General features: G+C 47.3%; 1 protein-coding gene across 5 annotated transcripts in view; it reads right to left on the bottom strand.

The window, feature by feature from the left end:
- CUX1 (cut like homeobox 1) overlaps positions 1-25,558 on the bottom strand; it is a 349,600-nt gene that overhangs the window by 103,806 nt on the left and 220,236 nt on the right. The gene's annotated exons all lie outside the window — the stretch shown is intronic.

The raw sequence follows: 25,558 nt of genomic DNA, 5'->3' as shown, positions 1-25,558 counted from the left end.
TCCTTGGGGAGACAGTGCCTCCTGCCAAGAGAGCCCTGAACAGAGCTCTGAACAGAGAGCTCTGGAAAAACAGAGGAGTCAGAGCTGGATTCTCCTTGGGGGAGGGAATCAGGAAGGTTTCAGAGGAGGTGATGTGTGAACTGGGTTTTGAAGGATGAGTAGAAGTTTGCCAGGACTGAGAGAACCATGGACAGGTAGGGGAGGTGGGGAGAGGCTGGGGATGCAGGATGGGAGGCTCTGCTGTCTGCACCATGAACCAGCTGAGTCACTGTCACACCCCACCTCCAAGCCTGCTCACACGCAGGGAGTTACCAGGTGCTTTTTTTTTTTTTTTTCCTCCTGTTCTGAAAGTCCTTTCCTGAGTAATTTGAAGGCATATATATGCTTCCAACATACAACATCATGAGAGAGAGAGGAACCATGCTCAGAGTTCTACTGAGAAGGACAATTCCAAAAGTCTGTGGCAGGTTTGAACAGAACTCCCAGGGTAGTCGCTGCCCCAGACCGGTCCCAACGGTGGCCCCAGCGAGGAGGTCAAGGTCAAGACTGCTACCTGTGAGAGGTTCAGTACCCCTGTGAAAGAGGGGATGGGACATTACAGCACAGACCTCCTCCGGCTGCGGCTGCTTCATTCTACGCCCTGTGCGGACCTGAGCTGGCTCTGCCACCTGCAGGACTCAGGCCCACCCCTCCCCGCTGGACGGCTTGCCTGCTGGACTCCCTTGGCTGTCCTTCTGCGTCGAGGCTCTTGGCCCCCATCCACAGACCTCCGCTCCAATCTGTCTCACCACATATGGACCCCTATGTAGCCTGGACCTATACTGCCTGTCCCGTCACCCTCCACCTCTGGGAACCTCGTCTCCTACTTCCACCCCTCCCCCAACCCTGCCAGTGGCTCCATCTCAGGAGGCAGCACAGTCTCCCCACCAGTGTCTGTCTCCTCCACCCTCATCCCTGCTGGCACAGGACTTGGTGTTAAGCTTTTGATCAGGGTCCTGAATGCAGTTGGTCCCTCCAGTGATGGGCTGGTCGGCCAGTCTACCCACTGGGGCAGGTCGGGGCGCCCAGACAGGCTGACTCCAGGGTTCTTCTGTTCCCCAAACCTGCTTCTCTAGTCCTAACCACCCACCCTCATTCTCTGGTCCTAACCACCTACCCTTAATACAGAGAGTGGGATGAGCTACTCAGGCTCTGGCCGGTCTGTTTTCGCTATTTGCTGCATCGTGTGTTCCCTCCTGAGGCCCTGAGGCTTTCCCAACCTTTAGGTGTGCCCTGCGATTCCAGGCAATTTCATCAACTCTCGTCAGCCTGAACAAGGTAACAGACGCCTGGTGATCAGGTTCACAGACTGTGGTATCTGTTTGAAACAGTATCCTGCTTACAGACTCATCAGAGAAAAGTCTGCAACACCTCATCAAATGGCCTGGTTAAATGAAGCTATTTTTAGGACAACTTGGTGAAGGAGGCAGTGTCTCTAAGACAAACACTCAAACTGGGGCCCCGCAGGGAAATGCTGGGGGCTGGGGGTAGGCTTGGGGTGGCTTCAATTGTGAAACATCTCCTTGCACCATTTCAAAAGGAAACCTTCAGGGTATCAGAGAGAAACTGCCGTGACTCCGGAGGGTAAAACCATCATGGAAAGTGTTAAGATCTGCTAGTGACAGAAAAGGGGACTTGATGGTCAGAACCGAAAACTGTCTAGACAACCTGCTGATGGAGCACAAACTTCATTGTGTATGCGAGACAATAAAAAGTTAACAACCTTCTCCTAAGGCAAATCACTACTTTTAAATGCAGCTTTGAACTTAAATCAGTTATTCACCAAGTCCAGATCCACGCAGCCACCCACCCAGCCCGCCAGCTGCTGGTATCATTTGGAACAGCTGCTGGTATCATTTGGACACTCACTCACTTGGTCCATGAATGTTTCAAGACACCTACAAGCTCCCTGGCCACAGGAGAGGTGCGGGCAGATGTGGGTCCTATAAAGTCTGCCGGGGCTGCGTTTACAAGAGGCAGACAGAAACGCTTGGCTACTGAGCACCTGAAATAAGACCTCCAGGGGCCCTGTCTCCCTTCTCTCTGGAGCACGTTGGGGAGCTGGTGGCTGCAGGACCCAGCAGGTGGATGGGGAACGGCCGGGGCTGGGAGAGCAGAGATCCTGAGCACCGGCCTCAGGGAGGGTTTCCTGAATTTCTCCTGTTGTATCTTCCACGAGCCCCTTCCTCTTTAATTCTGGCTAAGTTATCTCCGTTATTTAGATAGTCTTCTGCTCAGTGTGGCTCTCCCATTACCTGGCTACTGTCGGCACACCTACTTCCGCCTGTCACGTTGTCCAAACTTTCCCTCCATTTGCTGTGTCCTGATCTTCTCCTGCCCCTCTGGACAGCTCTTCAGCTTGATCCCCTGTACTTGTGCTCAGCCTGGGATCCATCTCTTCTCCGCTTCCTTGGTTTAGTTTTTCTGTCTCTCATACCTGTCATTCCCACTCCCTTCATTATTAAATTATTCCTTGGTTTTGCTTTATGTTTCCTCGAGTGTATTTTTTGCACTTATTTCATATGACGGGCCCATCTGACTGCCTTCCAGAGATGGGTGTCCTCCTCTGGGGCCTTGTTTTTCCTGGGGTTACCAGCTACTCTGCCTGGCAGTGTACACAGGGAGGTGGGGAGCATAGAGAGGCAGACCTGCTGTGTATTTCTCAGGATGAATCAAAAAAAGACACACAGCACTGTTCAATGCATTTTGCTGAGTGAAGGAAGGAAAGGCAGGGAATGACCCTAGGTCTCCAGAGTAAGCTGATAGCGCCTTTCCACCAGGAAAACTCTTTGGCCAGAGCTGCACCTTGCTTTCTTTCCTTCTTTTTCTTTCTTTCATTCCTTCCTTCCTTGCTCCATGCTGTGCGGCTTGCAGGATCTTAGTTCTCTGACTAGGGATCGAACCTATGCCTCCTGCAGTGGAAGCTTGAAGTCCTAACCACTGGACCTCCAGGAAATTCCCAGGGCTTTGCCTTTAATTCTCAGCATCAGGAGGAAGTGATCCCCCTGGTAAAATGGCCCAACTTCTGTTCTGGAGATTAAGGGTGAAGTGTGACTGTCTGGGGACCGACACTCACTTATTTTTAATCCACCCTTCACTTCTTGACTGGCCACTGCCATTGGCCATGGGGTCAGGACAAGGTCAGACACAGGCCTGGGCTAGAAAAGAGAGGTATTCTTAGAGATCTGGCTTCACATAGAGGCTGGGTCGGCAAAGCTGGGACCTGGAGGGTCTGGGAAGTGATGTCCAGATCCAGCCAGATTTAGGGGCCGGGGTGGGCCTGAGTGCCTCCTAGGTGAATGGTTTTGTTTGGTCATTACAATACCTAATACCCAGAAAACAATGTATCAGCTCTGAAAGATTTCAAGTCACTGATTAAAAAAAAAAATTAGCCACATTTAAACAGGAAGGTGTCTTTTTGGCATTCTGCAGCAATCCCTGGAAATGAATTTCAAGTTTTTCCATCTTCTCGTCAGTTTAACTTTGGTTACTAGGCAACTGCTAAACTGACCAAAATATTGAATGTGATAACAAGTATGGCCCTTACCTTTCATTATGACAGCAAGTCTCGTATTTCCAGAGCTTTCAGATGATAATGCCAACACTGAGCCCTGCTGTTCCAGGGCCAGGGAATTCAACACCAGCTCCCCTGAAGACAGCAGGGCCCAGGGGGGCTAGATGGGACCAGAGTCACAGGAGACAGTGGTAGGAACCAGAGATGCAGTGGGCGAGGAAAAGTTCAGATGATTACTATAGGAGTCTGTAGGCTCAGTGATGCACCTTCCCAAGCGGGCATGCTTTTTAAAAGGTGAGATGAAAAACACAACCCACTGGGTACCAAAATGTGATCAGGACTCCTGGAGACATGAAGTGCAGCCCTTGGGAAGTGCTGGCAGACTTGTCAGTGCTGGTCGAATCTTATAACTTGTCTGCCGCAGAGTCCATACAACCCACTCCTCGCCAAGCTGCTGCTGCCCCCGTCCCTCCCCAACAACATGAATCCTACCAGACAAACTGTCCTCAATAAGTAACATGAAAGTGTCCAGGGGTTAAAAAAGCAACTAGAAATGTTATCTGAAAAGTATAGTTATGAATTAGATGGCATGTGCTCTCATAGCAGGCAGTCAACAATATCCCGAGGGGGTTTTTCTTTCTTTTTGTTTCGCAGGCTCAAATACCACGTCAGTGGGTTGGAACTGGAGCCTGACGTTAGCCTAAAATCATTTATTTTCCAAAGTCCATAATAACTGCACGTTATTGTTTGCTCAGCAAAACTATTTATTATAAAGATTACGTTCTCTCACCTTTTTACGAGCTGACAAAACAGCTTTCACTGAACCATTAACCAGAGCAGCATTGTGCTTGCTCTGGCTTCAGACTGCGGATCATTTCAGCCTGGCCTGGAATATGCAGTTTCATTCAATCGGTTCCCCACAGATCATTCCAGGGTAGTCTCTGGGCTGGCACATGATTTTTTATGAGGAACTTGAAAGGACACAGTCAAGGCTGACGGTAGGGAAATCGTATGCACGATGGAAACCCTGTGTTTCCTTTCACACTAGTCTCCCGAGTGCTGAGGGATGGCACAGGGGCAAGGGTGGAGCATATTTCAATCCCAAACAAGCCTGCAACTTCAGGAGCTATTTAAGCAAAGTAAATCTACAAGGCAGTTGAAAAAGCATCCGGGGCGAACTTCAAAGGTCAGTGTATTTTCTTGGACCCAGGTCAAGAGCCTCAATTCTAGATTGTAAAGTTCTTAGGCATCAAAAGAAGAAATATCTGGGACTTCCCTGGCAGTCTAGGGGGTAGGATCCTTTGCTTTCACTGCAGAGAGCACGGTTCGATCCCTGGTGGGGGTGTGACGCAGTCAAAAAAACAAAACAATAAAAGAAAAACAAAAGAGGAAGAAATATCTAAAGATCCATTCTCCCTGTTTTAAAAACAAGTATGCTGGTTAAGTAAGTTCCAGTATGCTTGGTAAAGTGAATGCTTGCCCCACCCACTGGATGCTATGTCTGCCACCTGGCCCATCAGGAAGGTGGGTCAGTCTCCAGATCTGGCTCCCAGCACAAAGGGGCAGAGGAGCCCAGAAGCAGGGTTGCTGGACCGCGTGCAATAAGAACTGGTGGGAAAACAAGGAGGAGGAGGAGCCAGAGGGCCAGGGATAAGGAGATGTCTTGTCTATAGGGCTAGAATCGCCTTAATGGGGGTTGAGGGTCCTCAGAAAAAGGGCCTCTTCCGCCTGCACATGGGCACGCAGGTGGGACTTGGTCTCAGGAGAGGAAAGGCTGGTCTGAGTCCAGTGTGACAGGCAGGGCAAGGCTGCACAGGAAGAAGGCGGCACCAGCCTGAGGCCCAGGGGTGTGAGTGGAGTTGGGGCAGCTTGCCCTCAGTGATGCTTACAGAGCACCTACTATGTGCCACATCCGATGGGGAAACAAACATCACAGGTTGGCAGTGCACAGGGCACTGACATTCACCTTACTGGGACCACAAGGACAGATGCCGTACATCCCAGGAGTTCAAAGACGGGAGACCCTGTTACTGCCTGCTCAGGTGGGCGCAGGGGAGTGAAGACACCAGGGAATTTGGGTCCAGGGACAGCCCAGAAGGAGGGACAGCGAGCTTTGCAAACAGGAGGAGAGAGGCTCTTGGAGGAGAGGACCTCTGGTCTGCAACCTGAAGGAGGCAGAGAACAGCAGGCAGAGGGAGGCACAACCAGACTGAACCAGACCACATGGGGTGGGAGTCTGTTAAGCGTGTGTTTCCATGGCAACCACCCCAACCACGTCACGAGGCCAGCCTCTTCCTGCCCCTTCTACGCCTCCTATTTCTTTCCCTCATGACAGCAGAGCCCCAGACACATAGCTAGGGTGACAGTGGGGACCCTTGCCTAATGTCAGATGGTGGCTGACATCACAGGTGAGGCCTCCAATGGTGTACCATCAAACGCTTTGCTCATTTTGGGCTTTAAATACATGTGTTTGTATTTTGTTAATGCGATAGCCAACTGTTCATATTTTATTAAGGCTTTTTAATAAAAGAAGGACACTGATTTTATTAAGTACCTTTTAAGCATTTATGAAGCTAATTAGAAGGTTCTTCTCCTCTGACTCGCTGAAATGGTAAATTATACTGACAGTCACTTGCCCCCCATTTGGTTGTGGATATTATGCACTTAACACACTCCTGAGTTCTATTTGCTAATATTTTATTGAGTATTTTTCCCCATAAATATTTATAAGTGAGACTGGCTTCTCATTTCTTTTGTCTCCTCTTTGTCAGGTAAAGTCATACAAAGTACTTTGAAAGCATTTCCTTCTTTTTGTAGACAGAGTGAGCCATCACAGATTTGACGATATTATTTTCAAAAAACCTGAGCCCACATTCCACCCATTGGTCTCAACATGTTGCCTGGCAGGAGAGCCCCTGGCTGCCTCTCGCTCCCAGGGCAGAGTTCACAGCCAGTCTGCCTTAGGCAGCGCAACAGGCTCAGCGGGCTGCTCCCCAGCTCCCTCCCTCCCAGTGTCCTCTGGGCCAGGACCCCTGGGGGAGCTCACCTCTCATCAACACCTCGGCTCCTTTTCCAGTTTCATTTCCCGCTTGTCCAGCTGTCCAGACAAAGAGGCCCAAGTGCACAACTGCTCCCTCAGCGCCGCTGAGGTGGGGTTGAGGCTTTAGTCTGCGAGTGACATGCATTCTGTGCACATTTCCTTTTGTGGCTCAATCGACAAATGCTCTTGTGGGTTCTCTAGCCTTATTCTGTTCCTGAGAGCCACCATGCTTGTCCGCATGGCTGTCCCCGCTGCTGAGCTCCACATGCTGCTGCTGTCGCCATCTAGGCCTTGGCTCAAGGGCCCACTGTCTTCTGAGGGTCTCCTGGCAGCCCTGCTCCTCGTCATCTGCTCATTTATTTTTATTGCACTTATTTCTGCCTCTGAGTACCTCGTTCAGATACTGATGGCTTGTTTATTCACGGCCATGATCCCAGAGAACACAGCAAGCACTCCCTAAATCCTGGCTGATGAATGACGCGGACCTACGACGCCTTCACTTCCTCGAGTCCACCCTGCATGTGACAGGCAACAACTCACTGGCTGGGATTCTAAACAGCAGAAAGTGGAGGGCTGTTTAGCCAAGTTGTAAATATGACTTTCAAGGAAAGAGTCTGTAAGTTGTTTCGGCAGAAGGAAAATACTTAGTTTTTCTGACCACTTTTTGTAGCCCTTGAAAGAGGAGGCAAACACTCTCCCTGGAAGAAAAAGTATCTAAAGACCCGGGTTCATGGGAGCGTGAGTTGCCAGAGGGCAGGGCTGTTGGCTCATTTCCCTGTTGCTCCCCGTCCCTCCCGGGGCCCACAGAGCTGGGTACAAACAGGACTCGACACGGATTGGCTGGGGGGGGTGGGAGGAGAAAGCGTCCTTTGTGGAGGGGTTTTCTTGACAACCCCCAGCTGTATGATGGGTCCTGTCTCTCATTTTCCACCCGGGTTAAGCCGCCTCTGCTTTGGGGTGAAACTACCTGGCATCCATTCAAGCCCCCAAGCCCCCAGTCAAACGTGTCACCCCAGAGTGGACCCTCCCTCTCTGATCAAGTCGAGGTTTGGGCAGAGAAACAGTTGTAGAGCTTGACCGCTACGTCAGACCCTCGGGAAATAGTGGTTTTTACTCTTGTTGCAAATAAAACTGTATCAAGAGACAGTTAAATGGCCAAAAGGTCACCTCTGCTTGTTCAGAAATTAACCACAATTTGTTCCTTCTGATGACTGTTATGTTTAAATGTCAGTGATACAAGTAATGATTAAAATCAATTTTGGTGAAGCCTCATCAATACCAAATGGGAAGGAAATTTCCCTTCTGGCCCTACGATTCAACTGACTTGCTTACACAAAATAATTTAAATAAATCCTCCTTTAGTTTAATCTGAGCCACTCCCTGAAGTACAGTCCGATGTGATCAGAAACCGCCTGGGACCATCACCCAGGTTCAGTCCTCGCAGGGTAGGGCACCGGGGACAGCCATGGCTGGAGAATTAACTCACGAGACTGCTGCTCCTGAGGTCATGGAAGCGTCTTGGGATAAGCATCTGGATTAACTTCAGATGCCTCTTGCCATTTCTCTCACGTTCTCTAAAACTGTTGCTCTAAAAGCTATGAGGAGCAGTCTGGTGTGAAAATCCTTTTCTTCCCTTAAATCAAGTGCAGGGGTCACAAGTAGGATGGAGTGACGACACCTTGGGCTGGAGTCACCAGAATGTGGCTGGCATGGCAGGTAGACAGGCCAGACTCCCTCCCACTGCCTCCTGGTCCTTTGACCTTGGGCAGATCTGGGAGCGTGACAGTCATCTGCCTGGGAGGAATAGCGTGGCCTTTGCCAAAGTAATTGGCACAAGGACGAAATAAGAATATTGATGGAGGGTAAAAAGAAAACTTCGTAAACCCACGCACACACTCATTATTATTGTTGTTCATGAAAATCAGAATCTTTCTTTTCTGGTCACAGCTAATTTTCAACACCCAAGACAACAGATTATAATCACAACTGCCTAGGAAGTAGGTTTTGCCCCTGAACTCCAGTCTAAATCTGATCAGACCTCTGGGTTCAACTACAAACTTGCAGGGATAAGAGGACAGAGGAACAAGCTAAACTACATCTGGGGAAACAAGAGAGAGACTGTGGGAAACTCTTCAGGGCAAGTAAGCTGGTTTCTCTTTCAAACAGGTTGAAAGGAAAAGAAAAAGAGATGGCTCAATAAAAACGAATGAGACTTAAAAGATATAACAACCAATTGCAATGTGTGGGTCTGAATTTGGATCCTGAGTCAAAACAATTTAAAAAATTTCATGTATGATGTTTAGGGGTAATTAGAAATTGAAGTATTGATGATATAAAGAAGTTAACTTCTGATGTGATAATAGTGTGCATGCTCAGTTGCTCAGTTGTGTGTTGACTCTTTGTGGCCTCACGGACTGCAGCCTGCCAGGCTCTTCTGTCCATGGAATTCTCCAGACAAGAACACTGGAGTGGGTTGCCATTTCCTCCTCCAGGAGATCTTCCTGACCCAAGGATTGAACCTGCATCTCTTGCATCTCCTGCACTGGCAGAAGGATTCTTTACAACTGCACCACCTATGATAATGGTATAGTGGTTATATTAAAGAATAAGAGTCCTGAATGTGAGGCTCTAAGGATTCTGGAAGGAGCTTCAAGATAAAATGGCAGTAAGGACAGGTGGGCCAGGAAAGCACGGCTGGAATTGTCCAGTAGGCACTAGGGGTTCTGTCCTCTATCGTATGTCAGAAACTGAACATAATAACAAGCAAACAAACAAACAAAATTATAAGGTGATTAAAAAAGCATAGACCATCACAGTAGTTTAGTGTCTCTCCATTATAACTTTTCAACTATAAAGTCGGTATGTAGGCTGTTGACCACTGTTGGCACAGAAATGAGGTGATCAGAAGACCCGTGCAGAGATAAGCAGGATGCTACAGAGTGGCCCCTGGGAAAGAACACAGATGAGGAGTACTTTGCTAGTTTTAGTCACGTCAGTTAACCTCTTAGTATGTCAGTTAACTCATCAAAGGGAAGGAAAAACGACGTGTATGAAAGGCACACTTTTGCAAGGAGAACGTGATTGAAAAATCATCCATGAGTATCTCTCTTTGATACAGAGTAAGTGGATTCTGGAGGGGACACAGGAATCCCAACCTTCCTCCCTCCAGGAAAGAGGCTCCCAGCAGCCGCCTCCACGCGGGATCTGGAGGGACCCGAGGCCGCCACCCTGAGCGCTGGGTCCCCCGGGAGCTGGCTGGTTGGGGGAGTCTTGGGCAGAGGACATGGCCAGTAGGACTGTGGACCCAGGGTGCTGCTGCTTTCCTCCAGATATTTAAGAAATAGGTCTTTTTGGTGGTGGAGCATGGCCTGCCCCATGTGAGCTTTCGCACTTTCAGAGCCTCCTTTCAGATTTCGTTTTCTTTTCCCTGTTGGCTTGACCTGTAAGCACTCTGCCTTGGGCTGACAGGTGCCCCTGATCCTGTGCATCGTACCATCTCCCGAGGGCACAGGGGACTTGCCACCGCTGCAGGTGGACAGGAGGATGCTGCTTGGATTTCACAGGTGGGGAAACTGAGGGCGGGGGCGTGAGTGGTGACCAAGAAGCTCAAGGTCACAGAAAGCAGCAGTCTAGGATAAGAACCCTGGGTTTATGCGGGAATGTGAGGGATTCTAATTACCCCCTTTCTCTCCTAAGTACTATGTGGTAGGAATTGTTAAGAGAAGGTTTGGTGGCAGAGAAGTTAAAACTCAGAATAAGGAAACCTCTCCAGGTGCATTCTAGTTATTACGCTCTGCTTCCTTCCCCTCCAAGTCCAAGGCTGAGACGACTTCCTGGGACTTCTTGGGCCCACCTCAAGGCCCTGGGCTGTCCTCCGGATCACTTCTACACCCCGGTGCCTTCTGACCACACCTCCTGCCCTTCAGAGCTGCTTGCAGAGCCTCCCCTTCACTGGTCTCCCCCCATCAATCCAGCACTTGGCTCACCTGTGGCTTCGGAGGCCCTGGTAGCTTCTGTCCATGGCCCCCACCCCCTTAACTGCCCTGCACTTAAGGCAGCTGGTGGTTTGTCTCCTTCACCCCACAGGGTCGGGAAGTGAAACTGGAGAATCAGGCAGCCGACGGCAGTGGCCTGTCCCAAGGAAAGACAGCATCCTTCCTCTTCCTCTCGCTGGCACCGAGAGTCTGCAATTCGGCAGCGTAAGTGCCTTTTTTTAGGGCAACTTGAAAATGAATAATTCAGTGGTTCCTCTTCTACTTGTGAAGTGTTAGACAAACAATTCAGACGGGGCCAGACTTGCTGGCCCCATGAAGACCGTCCCTTCCCTTTGGTCTGACATCATCGGGTTTGGCCATGAATCTTTAAGAACACCCTCCATCCTGTCTAATCACTAAAATACCACAAAGGAAGTTCACGATACTTAGACATAAGGGAAAAAAATAGCAAGGTTAATTGCAACATAAAGTTTTTCCTCGTTGCCAAGCAAACAGTACATCAGGGCGTCACAGTAACACTGAACTCAGAAAGTCCTATGTGGGGAATGTCTTAGTCATGTCAGGTTACTGAGTTGTTGAGCTTTAATTCAAATCCAAGTCTTAAAGAGGCATCTTTCCCATGGAACTCTAAGCTCGAATTCCCAGGTTTTAATCTAAGAGCTTCACTGATTCTGTACCTGGTATTAAAGGCACCTGGAATACTTTTTGGAGGTCAGTATGAAGAAAATTTGAAGTTAAACAAACAAATGACCTTCCTGGTTTTATTAGAGAATTCACAATTTGGAAGGGATTGTTATTGGACAAGCCAAACCCTCTTCCGTACATTCATGGTTGGTTGGAAAACTTCAGTGGATAGAACCCCGAGGGCCCTCTGTTGGGAAGACACAGTCAGCAAATAACTGCCTTACAGCTCAGCTATGTGCAGTGACCACTGATGTATAATGTCTCTGGGATTCTGGGCAGGAAACTGGATCCAGTCAGCTTTCCAAATGACAGAGTAGGGCACTCCCTGGGTTTAACCATAAGCAAGGACACTGGATACCTGGAAAGTATATTTCTGAGTTTAGTAAAAGTTAAACAATGTGATGATAAGAATGTATCTATGTTTGTGCCTTAGGATGTACCTAGCTTGCAAGCCTCAAGTTTGTGCAAAAATATTTACCATGTGCCAGAGAATAAAGGATTCTTATCACTGTAGTTGATAATCCCGCTGAGCAGCAGGTGCTTTGTGAAGGCAGGAGGAGATCCTCAGAAGTTAAAGTGTTAGTCGCTCAGTTGTGTCCGACTCTTTCCAACCCAGTGGGCTGTAGCCCGCCAGGCTCCTCTGTCCATGGGATTCTCCAGGCAAGAGTACTGGAATTGGCAGCCATTCCCTTCTCCAGGGGATCTTCCCAATCCAGGGATCGAACCCAGGTTTCCCGCATTGCAGGCAGATTGTTTACTGTCTGAGCCACCAGGGAAGCCCATGGTCCTTGGAAAATCGAAACAACTTTAAGGAAATCACCAGCCGGAATGTGTAGGTTCAGTGTATTCTATGAAGGATTGGGTCTCACTGCAGAAGGAGGAGAGGCTAATGTAGTGAAGTATAACTTGCTGCTATGCTTGACATATAATGTAATAGCAGTGCAGTATGGTAAGAGAATTTAAAATAAATATGTGGCTTTTAAAAGGTTTCCAAAGGGTTCAATAGTTCTGCATTTGACACTGAATTTCAGTAAAAAGAGGGGATCTGGAGCAGGGCTCACCTGGAGGACCCAGGACATTCAGAGAGTCAATTATGCTCTGTGGTCCATCTTCCTTAAATAGATCAGAAAGTTTATGACAGAGATGACATGAATTGGCGGGGGCGGGGGGAGGAGAGTATTAAGAATAAAGAAAAATGTAAGGTAAGAGTTATACTGGTAAATGTTACCAGGCCAAATTCACCTATAGAAATAAAATATGTATTGGAAGAAAACCCCAAGCCTAAAAAAATGCAATAGAATCATACCTCAAAAGAGGAAAAGATTAACTAGACTTTTTCAAAAGGCTAGGGTAAGGTTTTAAAGCCACACTAGCCAATACTATATGTAGCAAAATAACAGAGAAAGAAGTCATACTTAGAGGTGTAGCAAATAATAAAACACAAGCTTGAACTTGTCTTAAATCACAAAGTAAGACAATCCATAAAATATGCAATATAAAAATGGAAAGAAACACAATATATAGAAGTATTTTCCTACTAGAAAATGAACCACACCAAATGACACAGAGGAAGGGTTCCAGTCACATGGAATCTGAAAGCCAGGTCAAAGCTAATTTAAATGGGAATCACAAGAGTGCGGGGTCTCAAACAGGACAGACATTTAAACCAAGAGCCTCCACTGCTCTCCACAGACAGATAAGAGAGATGCTCCTTTTAAAAAACAGGAATGAAAGAGGAGAATCAGGTATTCTGGTTATCAGAAAAGCACACAAATTTACTCAGTTCAGTTCAGTTCAGTTGCTCAGTCGTGTCCGACTCTCTGCGACCCCAAGAATCACAGCATGCCAGGCTTCCCTGTCCATCACCAACTCCCGGAGTTCACTCAGACTCACGTCCATCGAGTCAGTGATGCCATCCAGCCATCTCATCCTCTGTCGTCCCCTTTTCCTCCTGCCCCCAATCCCTCCAGCATCAGAGTCTTTTCCAATGAGTCAACTCTTCGCTTGAGGTGGCCAAAGTACTGGAGTTTCAGCTTTAGCATCATTCCTTCCAAAGAACACCCAGGGCTGATCTCCTTCAGAGTGGACTGGTTGGATCTCCTTTCACTACTTATAGGTAATATGGCTACATGCTTGTCCAAAAGGATTCATTGGAGCAAAACAGCAGAGAACCCATGACCCAAGAATTCAGCAAAGCCCCGTGTTTTTTGATAAAGACAAAAAATGACACTTCTATGTACCAGTAATAAATATCTAGAAAATGAAATAAATGATTTCATCTACAACAGGGATATAAATATTAAACATGTGGGAATTAAAATAACATGGCATAAATTCATCTATAGAAAATCAAATTACAAAATGCTAGTGACAAAGAAAGCTAATGATGACATTTCTTATGTGCAGTTGTGTTAAAGAGAAATAAATATAAGTTTAGCTTCCAAGTTGATTTATAAAACTCAGTAAAATGTCAAGATGCATATAGAAAACTTAGGTGACCCCAATAGCAGTAAACTTATTGTAGCTATCAAGACAGAAAATGAAACATTATTAAAACAGTTGGGTACTTATAAGAATGAAAAGTTGGATCAATAGAAAGAAATTTCAGACAGCAATCCAGAGACATATGTAATTATTTACATCTGATTTGTCCAACGTTAAATACTGAAGGAAGGAATTATTGGGCAAGCTGAGAATCGGTATGAAGAATAATAAACAGACACATACCTTACCTCATAGGCTATAATACATTCCGACAAGTTAAAGATACAATAAATCATAAAAAATAATAAAGAAATGGATTGGGAAGGAAATAATAATTTTCAATTATTGAAATCATGTTAAAAATGATTAATGACAAATTTGATGGGATCTAGCTCATATATTTATATTACTTCTGGACAATGAAATCACCAAAACTCAAGAGAAGATCAATTAATAGGTAGAAGTAATGATCAATGTGGGTGAGTAGTTAGGATCCAGAATATTAGCCACATTCATGATCATGGGTGATAAGGAAACATATGGGGAGTAAACCAGCCAATGGGCAAGTGCTGAGTTTTGTCCTAACAAATATCAAGTCAAGCATCTACGAGCATCCACATAGCATGGTGGAGAGGTGGTGGAACTGTTGCAGCCCATGCTTTATCTCCTGGATCGAGCACAGAAGGTCTGAGACAAGTAGCGTGAGCTCCCCAGGCCAAACACAGCTCCGAGTACACCCACCTCTGACACTGGGGCCGGGGGAGGGGAGAGAGCCCGCAGCACCTGGCGCTGCTGTACCAAAGGGGTTCTTCCCCCTGCAAAGGACACGCTAAGGAACCTTGATACAGCACACCCTTTGTCCCAGTGGTCTCCTGATCTAGTAACGGGTCTAAGGACTACCGACATTTTGGGGACTTCCCTGGTGGTCCAGTGGTTAAGAATCCACCTTCCAAAAGACAGGATGTGGGTTCGACCCCTGGTTGGGGAACTAAGATCCCGCATGGCACAGGGCAACTAAGCCTGCACGCTGCAATGAAAGATCTTGTTTGCGGAAACTAAGACGCAAAGCAGCCAAAAGTAAATAAATTAATTAGAAACCCCCCAAATTACTGACATTTAGAAGCAGTCATGGATCTAAACAGTATTCAAGGTATCTACGAGGACTGTGATGTGATGTGAAATTACTAGGATTTCTGCTTGCAAGAAAGCCACAGACCTGTTCTTGTTCTGAGTTGTTGATTTGCAATGGAAGGAAATGCTACACTGCAGTCAGATTTAGTGAAAATTAAGATGTTTACGTTCTGGATACAAATTCAAGACCCCCAAATTCTCTCCACGGAATAGGAGAGACCAGAACCCTCCTCACATGCTCGCAGAGGCTGGTGCAGATAAGTGTGGGTGCAGGAATGAGGCGTGGAGGGGCAGGCGATGTGCTTGTGGAAAAAGGCTTGTAACAGCGCAGTGGGATGTGGGAACTGGTGATCAGGGGAAAGGCCCGCAATTCTACGGGGTGGGGGTGGGGTTTAGAGTCGGTGTGAAATGAGGCTATGAAGGCAGAGCTGTGTCACGAGGCATCCCGGACGCTATGGCATCAGTTTTCAGTGGAGGCAAGAAAGAGCCATGTGTTTTCACCTGTATGTGGAATGAATAAATATAACAAAACAGAAGCAGACTCCAGATACAGAGAATAAAATAGCGGCTGCCAGAGGGGAAGTAGGTGGGTGGACTGGTGAACTAGGTGAAGCAGGGACAGAGAGGTACAAACTACCAGCTATAAAATTAATGGGTCACAAGAATGTCATGTACAGCACTTTCGGTACAGTTAATGATATAGTCAATAGTATTGTAATAACTTTGTATGGTACATACAAACTATAAAAATATTCAATCACTATGTTGCACATCTGAAACTATCCTTCAACTAAAAAAATATATAGAATTTTAAAAAGCCATGGAAAGATTTTAAGGACGAGCCATACAAACAGAATCAGATTTATATTTTGGAAAGATACTCTTACAGATACTTGGAGGATTGGCAGCGGGGAGATTTGCTAGGGAGGGACTGAAGAAGGAAAGACAAGAGGTGAAAAGAGCCCCGTTACTGGAGTGACAGCGGAGACAAAGACAGGAGGAGTGCAGAAGGCCTCAAGGAGGGGGAGCTAATACGGTCAGACAGCAGGGTCAAGGAGGAACCTTCATCTCTGCAACGAGGGAGGACCGAATATGCTCCAGGGAGGGGAAAAATGGAAGGGAAGCTGCCTGCAGGCAAGAAGGAAGTCAGGAGGGATCATGAGTTTGCTTGAGTCTGAGAGGCCTATGTCTAGTAAGGAGATGGAGCTTTCTCTTTGGGTATTAAATCTTTTCTTATTGATTTCTAAGGGTTCTTTATATATACAGGCATACCTTGGAGATAGTGCTGGCTTGGTTCCAGACTACCTCCATAAAGCAAGTCCCCATAAAGTTAGTCATGTCAATTTTTAGGTTTCTCAGTGTATATAAAAGTTCTGTTTACACTAGACTGTAGTCTATTACGTGTGCAATAGCATTATGTCTTAAAAAAAATGTACATACCTTAATTAAAAAAAATTTAATACTAAAAAACACTAATCATCACCTCAGCCTTCGGTGAGTTGTAATACTTTTGCAATGGCAACCTCACCACGACAAATATAATAACAGTGAAAAAGTCTGAAATACTGTGAGAATCACCAGCTTGTGACACACAGACATGAAGGAAAAGCAAATACTTTTGGAAAATGGCACCAATGAAGTGTGCTTATATATATATGCGTGCACACACACACACATACACACACACACACAGACTCTCTTTCCCTGTCATACACAATGCAAATACTCTTGCCACTTGATCTACCAGTCATTCATCAATCATCAGCAAGCTGTGAAATTTTCTTTGTGAGTTCTACCTTTGGCATAATGCTTTGAAAGATTTTTTTCCCACCCTCACATTATATAAATATCCATCTAAAATTTCTCCTAGTGTTTTTATGACTTTGTTTTTCATATGTAAATATTTAAAACGTTGAGGCTTGACTCTGCACAGGGCTCTGCCTCATCTCTCATCCTCTGAGTGTTAGCCAGCTATTCTGGCACCACTGATCGAAGGCTCCATTCCTTCCCCAACTCATTTAAGCTCAAGTCATTTTCATAGACAACTTCTAAAAATTTCCCCCCTTTAATTTGGAAACTTTGAAAAATACTAGAAGGCTATCAGAAGAAAAGGCCAATCAACCATATGCCTACACACAGAATTACCTACTTCACATAACTTGTCCTTTCCCCCTTATCGACAACAAATCCTAAGTTTCTAAGTACCCGGGGGCTTTCCATGGAAAACGGAAGGATCTAATAATCTTTATGTTGCATAAATTCTATATATTGGCGCTTTTTTTTTTTTTTTTTTTAGGGTAGAAAGACCACACAAATGCATCAAAATAAAAATAGGCAAATTTTAAAAGAAAGATAAATGAAAAGCTAAAAATATATGTTTTCCTATGAAATTTCAAGATTATGCTCTGTTTCTGCATCCAGGCTCTGTGGATAACATTCCAAACACCACATAATTTTAATATTTTCTCCCAACTTTACCTTTAGGGAAATCGGAGGGCATACGTGCAGTCACGTGGGGGTTAATCCTCACTGATGCTGAAGGCCCTGAGTCTCTGCTCTGTTCAGCAGAGCATGAAATCTCAAAGCTCAGGAGAGCAATGCGGCCAGGCTGCCAGAGCGATGCCATAAAGTTCTGCATTAAAAATTCATACTGCAGGCTCGCCTCAGAGCTCAGCTCTGGCTGAAAGGAGAGCTGGCGGGGGCGGAGGGGGGAATACGAGACACCCCACTGTCTTTCTGGCAATTGGAGACATTCCTCAACAAACAGCACCTCAGGAAGAGAATGAAAGGGCAAACAAGCCGTGAAGGAAATCAATGAGTTCAATTATCTGGCTCTCCCTCGGTTTCCTAAAGGAAACTTCTCATTCTGAAGGCTGGTTCCCCAAAGTTTCTTTTAACGATATCCCAGAACAGGAGCCCCAGACGTCTGTGCTTAGGCCCAGATGCTTGGCACCTCTCTTAATTTGTTTTATATCAGCCCAGGGGCCCCCAAATTCTCCAGGCCACGTGGAAACAGGTCTCTGCTGAACTCTCGGAGTTGCCTCTGACGTGTGGCTGGAGGGAACCACACTGTTCTTGCTTTAGAAGGTGGGTTCCACACACACGTGGCGTGTGGATTTTGGAAGGCAGTTATTCTGTGGTTATTAACCTCCAGAGGTTAAAGGCACTAACGGCCCCTCAATCATCTGAACTCAGAACTTTTTGCCGCCAGTGTTAGCAGCACCCAAGGGGAACTAGTTAAGATTTTAAATTCAGTCTCTTAGGATGATGATACAACACGAAAACAGGGCACTTTACCCAACACCTGCAGCTGCAAATACAGGGGTCTTGTGATGCAGATGGACTGGCCTGATTTTCACAAGTCAAACATGGAAGATGCTGGGTTCCTTAGGGTTGGAAGAGACCGGTGGTGCGGGAAGTGAACCAACATTTTGCAAATGGGCCAGGCAGGGTGTCTGGTAGCCATTTGCTGATGGCGTGCGTGCAGATGATGCGCCAGGCCTCCCTTTACTCAGGAGGAAACTAAGGCCAGAGTAAAGAAACTGAGAGCCCTGCCCAGGGTTTCTGTACTCACAGCACCAGGAATCAAACTCTGGAATGACTTTGAGACCCGGGCTCTTCCCCTGACCCTCATGCTGCCCCCCACGTCCTGGGGAGCCCTTTCCCTGAAGGCCACCCGACAGACAGGCTGCACAGGGCCAGCTCGGGGAGGACGGAGAGCCCAGCTTTGGGGAAGGAGTTGGGTGATCAAGTTCAAGGAGCTGAGAAACGGGCAGGCCCTTCAAGTCTGCCTGAGCTCTGGTCCAATCTTCCTGTTCTGCTACTGAGGACACTGCTGCTGCCCGGGTGACAGAGCTCAGACCGGGTGACAGAGCTGAGACCTGACCCAGGATCTCCCGACTCTGGGCCCAGCACCTTCCACTGTGCACCAATCAAGGGGAGGCTGGGGCATCTGTAAGTGTCACCAGACAGTGGCCTGGTAACGGGGTCCTCAGAGAATTCTGGTCTGATGATGCCATAGCCTCTGGCAGAACGTAAAGGCTCCAAAAGACAGAGCAAGTGTGAAGCTTCCTAGTTACAACCTGCACAGCAATGAGGGCAACGTGACAAATCAGGCCCCCAAACAAGAGGGAACTCAATGGGTGACAGTCTCCTGGGATGTCTACTGATGGGATGTCATGCAGCATGTATCACGTTTCTGAATAACAGGTAATGACAAGAAAGACATATTTACATGCCAAGTAGAAAACAACCACCACCTAGAAATGAAAACCTTGTACCAGTCTGATACCATTCGTGAACAGTAAAAGAAAAAAAATAGAGTACCATATAGAAAAAAGATTGGAATAAAATATGCCAAAATGTTAAAACAGTTATCTGGGGACTTCCCTGGTGGTCCAGTGGTTAAGAATCCGCCTGCCAATGCAGGGGATGTGGGTTGGATCCCTGGATGGGGAACTAAGATCCCACAGGCCTCAGAGGAACGAAGCCTAAGTGCCATAATTAGAGAGCCCTTGAGTTGCAACAAAGACCCAGTACAGCCAGAAATGAACCAAAGAAACAAAAAACCATAACAACAAAACCCAGTTATCCATGTGTTGTGGGATAATGAGTGATGACCTATTTTTAAAAATCTACTAGAATTTTCTAAATTTTATACAATAAACATGTGTGAGTTTCATGAATTTTAAGAATCATAAATGTTATATAAAAGGAATTAGCCTTCATTGATTTGGGGCAATTCCAGGGAAGGATGGTTTCTCACTTTCTCGACTTCCTGCCTCTCCCTTTAAAGGGCCCTTGCCTGGTCAGGGCCCTTCTTCCCTCCATATTGGAAGCTAAGGAGATAAGCAGTGTCATGATGACCTGCATGGCTGTGGGTCCTCTCTGCAGCCAGGGACTCCTGGGTAGGGGGTGGGGTGGAGGTCAGAAATAAGCGGCTTTGGGAGGAGTTTCATTCAGGGCAGAAGGCTGTGTGAACGGTCCAGACCGGCTTCCACTATGCTATCATATCTCTGTGACGTACTTCAGAGGTTCAGGTGGCTCCTGCTTTCTTCTCAAATGCCAACAGCTTCTGTAGTTTGCTTTTCCTTCCAGAAAGCACATGGCCTTGCTGGTCGGGCTCTCAGCACTGCCGGGACTAGTCCCTTGGCCTCCATAATCCACTGGTCTAAACAGTGAGGGCGCCCACAGAGTGATTCATTCAACAAAAGCCCTCAGTGTCAGTGATGCCAACGGGCATGTGGGGTGCAGGGACTGAGGTGGATCAGGCGGTGTTGGCCACCTCTCTGTGGTCCACAGGGACACACCCGTCCTCTTCCTCGAGCTGAGGTGGGGTGCAGGGACTCAGGCAGATCAGGCGGTGTTGGCCACCTCTCTGTGGTCCACAGGGACACACCCGTCCTCTTCCTCGAGCTCTGCAGGCAGGAAGGCGCCCATTATGATGCCCAATTTGTGGCTCATCAAATGTGCTTTGATCTTCTACAAACGGATGTCTTCTCTAACAGCCCCTTACCTGTTTCCTTTAGCCTCCAACTGTGATTTCGCCAAGACTGTCCTTTACAGTGAATCAGGAAAACTTCAAGGATCTCTGAAAAATCCCCAGTTTTTTATAAAAGCACGCCGAACTCAGGTGATAGCTTATGCATCCTTTTCTCTACAATACCCCTGGAAGAATGCTGGATGAGTATCATTACTACCTCTATACTCATAAGCATGTTTACACACACACATTCCGGACAGCTCTACGTACACGTGTGTGGCACGTGTTTTTATGTACAGAGTGTGTGATTCGTGTCTGTGAGCATATCACACCCGTAACTCCCCTTGCCCTCTTTACTCTGTAGTTCTAGCACCTGACACATTGCCTGCGTTTCAACACAGTGTTTTAAGATTAGCTGAAGGGAGGTAAACAGCGCCAGTTCTCATTGATGCCATGTAATTTTTAGACCTGCCTAGAGTCCACGGAATAGGTGAAGAATGTTTAGCACTGAGAGGACTTTCTACCTGGATTTGAGAATAGGAAGCCAGGCCCTTCTTTCTGCACAGTTCTCGGACTGGAAAAAACTTCAGATCAGGGTTGTACTGCTTGTACAAGAAGAGAAGGCAAAACAGATACAGTCAGTGCAAAAGCCAAGGAAAGTCCTTTGGTACTCATGCAGGCATGGAGCTTTAGGTATGAAGCAAAATGCTTAGAGAGGAAAAATCACAGGAATTCTGCAAAATGCACACACCCTTTTGCAGATAAGGTATAGGGGAAAAAAAAGCATCATTTGTTCCTGGCACGTCTGATTTCTCTCTAAGGTTTAAAGGACAGGGGTTTCTTTATTCAAGTCTATCTCTTTGAAACCATCAAAGTAGCTGCTTCTCCATTTTTAGGGAAATTAATCTAACCAGGATAATTACAGCAACTCGTACTGGAAACTGATGACTCATCAAAAAGCCAGGAAATAGAAAATGTTACATTCTTCTTAAAGGTACAGCAGGGAGACTCTGTTTCCGGACACTGAGGTGGTCTTTTCAAATTCAGTTGGGGGAAGCAAAGTCTGTCTAATGGGAGTATGCTGGCTACTCGGCTCTACCTGGCTCAGTTTCCTGAGCCTTGCATGTGGAACTGTAAAAAAATAAATAAATAAAAGGGAAATCAGTCTGTGAGGGTAAATACATCAGGGCTCGTGGAGAGGGAGAGAAGATGGAAAACCCTTCAAGAAGACCCATCACCTGGTGAGCAGCAGGTCGGTAACACTGCTCTCTGAAGGCAGCACAGAAAGAGACTTTCCAGGTCATGGTGGGAAAGTGCAAAGGACACTGGATTTTGAGTCCAAAGGTCTGGATTTGGGGCCTGATTCCATGTTCCCAGGGCAGTTTCCCTGTCTATAAAATGAGTGCAACAGGTACATCCTCCATGACTGCTGGAGCATGCAAGAAGGCATCATGACTTAGTCCAGAGTGATCTGGACGTGTGGACGCGCTCGACCCCTTGCCTTTGACTGCACACTGGCTACATTTATCAACTGCAGAATCATGTCTTCAACCCTGGGCATCCTCATGTTTTCAAACATTTCAGGTCCCCCTGTGCCCACTGCTGGGACACAGGAGTCCCCTCCCTCCATAATGTGGGTGCGGAGTACAGGCTCCCATAAGCAATTTCAATAAAGCCCTAAGTCAAGCTCACCTGGGCAAGTTTTCTGCTTTCTCAGAGCATATTGCACTTTGTAATTATACACTGGTTGTATACACACGATAAAGAGAAAACACTCTAAAATGATCCCAAGTGAAGTTCTTCATAGGCGTCTCTTTCGTAATGAACTGCTTAAGCATGTGTGCATGCAATGTGGTTCTTTCTAAAAAGCATATAGGCAAGAAATACAACATGAGTAACCTTAAGAAATATGAATTTTACTGGCAGGAAAGGTTGGGAGGTGCAAATTCTCCTCAGACTAACATTAGCTATAGAAAAAAAAAAAAAAAAAGGCAGTATTTCAGTGCGATTCAATATTTCCTTTCATCGGAGGCTCAGAGCCTCCACCCACAAGTCAGGAGGAATTTAACAAGCTGACTGTGTGTGTTAACAACTGAAGTTCCTTCTGCAACCAGGACTCTGGGGGACACAGCAAAGAGGTGGCCGTGGACTTTAGTGAAAATGGGACTTCCTGCAGATTTGCCCAGAATGTTGGTATCTCGGCTGGAGGGTAACATTCCTCCCGCCATGGGCAGTGGTCACCTAAGCCCAACCACAAGTGAACAGCTGCACAGGACAGGCGTGGAGTCGGGGGTGGGGGGAGCTGTCCAGACCTCTCTCCTGGGGCCCGAGAAGCTGTCTCCCTTCCTCCAAGGCCATCCCAGGGAGCCATTGAAATCTTACCCAACCTGCTCAACATTGCTAGAATCTCCATGTTAATGTCAGCTGGGGTGCTAAGTCTCTATTTGCTAAGAGAAGGTAGAAGATCTGTACATAGCCTGACCAGCTGAGGAGGAGGTACTTTTTCCATTTAAAAAAAAAACAAAAAAACAAGCAGAGAAATAATTCATTTATTTAACCCAGAAACGGTTATAATCTGAAACCCTGCAATCCTCTTACACAACAACTGTTTTGGCAAGCCCCCTGATGTTCCAACAAATATTAAACTGTGCTTGCCATTTGTCTAAGGAATCTTGCATTAATAAACATGAAGAAGAACACTTTTACCTCCCACTCTCAATGACAGGACAAAACAAAGACCAGCTGTATTCATCAATGAAGCCTTGTTCTGCACATAAAGGCTAATTACATTTCGCTTCAAGCCTACACATGGAAAACTTTCCTGCTGCTGTCCCCGCCGCAGCCAGCGGGCCGGCCCAGCTGACGCAGGCTGACGGCTGCACCCAGTCAGCAGGGGCTCCTGACAGCCTCGCTGCCTCCAACCTGTGGGCTTCGGTCCCCAGTGGGGGCAGCGAAGGACGGGCATCCCAGTGACATCCTCCCAGGGAGGGAGAGGCAACATGTACTCTTCAAACCTTCTGGGGACATGATGCCATTCAGGCCAGATTTTCCCAAGACCCGTAATTTCAGAAACACACACATACACCAAGCTCAGGGCGAGCTTGTCGGGAACAGCTTCTATTTGCTGACAACAGAAGAGCTGACAGCTGTCACTGTGCTGGGGGCTGTGGGCATAACTCCTCATTACCCTCCACTGCCACCCAGAGTTCTGACTGCTATTCTGCCCATTTTACAGGTGAGGAAAGAGAGGCCAGAAATCAAGCAGCTTATCCAAGAACACATGGGGTAGGGACAGCGGACCCACCACCCCTCCCCGCCATGACCCACTCAAAGCCCATGTTCCATGATGCCTTTCCCACCCACTTCCTGTTCTGCATTTTCTGTCAACACTTAAAAAACAAATTGTTTTGGCCTTGCTGCTCAGCATATAGGATCTCAGTTCCCTGACCAGGTTGATCAAACCTGTGCCCCCTCAAGTGGAAGGGTGGAGTCTTAATCACTGGACTGCCAGGGAAGTTTTTTAAGAAACCCTTTTAAGAATCTCTCCTTTGAGAAGGGAGAAGAATACATTGTTTTAAAATGTTTTAAGACCACTTGTGAGGAGCTTGGGCCCTGGTGGGCTTCTACTGGTAAGTGTTAGACTAGATGGAAAGTTGTCTAGTCGAACACAGGACAAGTAAGTCAGGCTGGAAGCAGACGGTAGAATGACAGACCTTTCCCAGAAAATGAAAAGGGAGGGAACTGAGAGGTGGAGCGCGGCGGGGGGCGGCTCCGTGTGGGAGCTTTAAGACTGAAGCGATTGTTTCTGAAGTTAAAAGAAAGTAGCAATTATTATCTCAGGCCATTCTCTACATTTTTTATGGATTACTTCCTCTGGGAATCATCTACAGTAAGGGTTGGGCCCTCAGCTGCCCTGTGTTAGACGTTTGCTTCTATTAATATTTAGAATTGCTGACCCCCATCTGGGGCTTCCCTGTTGGTTAACCGGTAAAGAACCTGCCTGCAATGTGGGAGACTTGGGTTTGATTCCCGTGGAGAAGGGAATGGCTACCCACTCTAGTGTTCTTCCCTGGAGAATTCCATGGACAGAGGCTACAGTCCATGGGGTCACAAAAAGTTGGACAGGGCTGATCCCTTCTGAGTCTCTGTCCAGCCCCGGCGTCCACCATGCCCACCTGCCTGGCAGATCAGCCTGTCAGAGCTCCAGGCTTGTCCCCCAGGTGACTGGCCTTGATGCCTGGTGTTTTCACAGATGGAGCTCCTTTGCCTCCAGCAACCCCTGACTCCAGCGCATCTTTGTGCCTCAAATCACAGGTCACCACCTGCAGGAAGGCCTCCTTGACAGCCTCTCCTTTGGCTCCAGCTGGGTGGGGCCTGTGCTAGAGACCCACTATCCCCCTCACCAGCTCCCTCTCCTGCTGGTCCTCCCCTGGCAGTGGGGAGTCCTGGCCAGGGCCCAGAGGAGGGTAAGGTCAGGGGTTGCTGGTACTGCCCTGGAGCCCTGTCCCCTCCCAATACAGGCAGAGTGAGGCCCGGCCAGTGCTTGCTCAGGATACCGGCATCCAGCTGGTCCTCCCTGTCCCTGTGGTGCCATGTTAAACTCCCTCCTGACTGTCCTAGCTGGAGGGGGCTGTCTGTCTTCTGTCGACACCCCGATGCTGCAGATAGTATGCTAATGTCCCCCCGACAGCAGGGATTGTGCTGGATCGCAATGGCTGTTCTCCCTGAGCTTCTCTGAAGGTCTCCATGAATGTCAGTGGAGCTGACGGTGGATCTGGGTTGTGCCCATCTGGCTCACTCTCTCTGTGCCCAGGTACATGTCGCACCTCTTGCCTCCCCACTCATCCGAGGAGATGAGGGTTTCCTGCTACAATCACAGGTGAGGACGCACCCCAAGGGCACCTGTGGCCCCGTCAGCAGGTGGTAACTACAGCTGCAGTTTGGAGGCAAAGCATTTTACATGACAGAATAACAGACTCCATGTTTTTTGATTCTATCCTCCATTTACTCTAGTTCAATGAAAAAGCGGAAGTAATGTGTGGATTTTCACTTATGTGTATTTTTTTGGGGGGAAAAAAAAAGCTTTCTGGCCTTAAGATACACTGATATGGTGGGACGTAGTCTAGAGATGATTCTCCCTGAGCCTCCATCAACTACTGCCATTTATCAGAGGTCAGCGGGCTCTGATA

The sequence above is a fragment of the Bos indicus x Bos taurus genome, chromosome 25 (genome assembly GCF_003369695.1).
Source record: "Bos indicus x Bos taurus breed Angus x Brahman F1 hybrid chromosome 25, Bos_hybrid_MaternalHap_v2.0, whole genome shotgun sequence".
NCBI lineage: Eukaryota > Metazoa > Chordata > Mammalia > Artiodactyla > Bovidae > Bos > Bos indicus x Bos taurus.
The sequence above is the reverse complement of the archived record's forward strand: the minus strand, read 5'-3'. Positions and strand labels throughout refer to the sequence as shown.